Source organism: Rhinopithecus bieti, unplaced genomic scaffold (assembly GCF_001698545.2).
Source record: "Rhinopithecus bieti isolate Rb0 unplaced genomic scaffold, ASM169854v2 scaffold_22791, whole genome shotgun sequence".
In the NCBI taxonomy this organism is placed as follows: Eukaryota; Metazoa; Chordata; class Mammalia; order Primates; family Cercopithecidae; genus Rhinopithecus; species Rhinopithecus bieti.
Window position 1 is genome coordinate 1 of NW_016810480.1, and position 1,136 is coordinate 1,136.

Genomic DNA, 1,136 nt, shown 5'->3' on the forward strand with positions numbered 1-1,136 from the left:
TCTGGTCGCGCCCTGACCCTCGGGAGCCCGGCTGGCCCCCCTCCCCAACGCCACGACCCCCACCCTGGCTGAGAAGCTTCCGGATGCCCCAATGGCACAACCCTACCACCCTCCCCCGCCGCCCTCCTGGAGAGCGGCCCACACTTTGGTCCCCAAGGGCCACCGGGGGGCGGGGCCCTGAGGACAGACAGACGGACGGACGGACCAAGGGTCTGAGGCCAGAGGATGGCGAACCTCTCTTGGGGGTGATGGGGAAGGGTCCTGGGTCTTTCTCTTCAGGAGCGAGCGGGGTCGCCAAGCTCCTGGGGCTAGTTTGGGAGGAGAGTCTGGATTTCCGGGGCAAGGGGGTGAGGCTAGGAGCAGGTGAGACCCGGAGACCTGCCCTGGCTTTGGCCTGGGTGCGGGGAGGGGGCCGTGGTGGGGGGAGATTCTCCCTAGGCATGGAGGTCAGTTGGGGCTGGGCTGGGTGAGCCGGGGAGGGGTCCTTGTGTTTGAGCTCGGTAGCCCTAAAACACCTAACACCCCCTCCCGGGCCTCCCCTAAAGATGGCGATCCTGGGGTGGGGGTGGAGGTGTGGATGGGGCCAGGGAGCCGGGGTGGCGGGCACCTGGCGTCCCCAGCTTAGTGTTTTTGGAGCGGCTCAACGGAAAAACGCTTAGCAGATGGGAGGCCCCCTACACGGCCGCGAGGGAGCCCCGAGGTGCGACGCCGAACCCCCCCAGAACCCTCCCCGTCCCGAGCGGGGACCGCTGGCGTCGGCCTCCTCTCTCCTCCGGGGGCCCAGCCGTTATGCACGTCCCCCGGCTGGGCCCCACTTGGGGGGGCGATGAAAGTGCAAACGGCAGTCCCCCTTCGCTGGGAGGCACCAGGGAGGGGGGTCGCTCCAGAATGTAAGGCACTGGCAGCGGAGGCGTGGGGGGCGCACCGGCTTCCCCAGAGCCCATCCCCGCGCCCCGGCAGGGCAGGATGCTTGGGAGGTGACGCCCAGCTCTGCCCCTTGGGCCACGGAGGGGCCCCATCTCTCTAGCTCTGGGGGGGCACGGCGATGAGGGGTGACTGGAGGGGCTGGTGGAGGGGCTGGAGGGGAGGGGGAGGAGGCCCGTGGCCATTCCGTGTCCCAGCTGGACAAAGGGGGG

General features: G+C 69.5%; 1 pseudogene across 1 annotated transcript; it reads right to left on the reverse strand.

The window, feature by feature from the left end:
• Positions 1-6: 6 nt before the first annotated feature.
• On the reverse strand, positions 7-1,130 carry LOC108542222 (exonuclease GOR-like; annotated as a pseudogene). Its single transcript, XR_001889193.1, has one exon. The product of XR_001889193.1 is annotated as an exonuclease GOR-like (transcript).
• Positions 1,131-1,136: the final 6 nt, after the last annotated feature.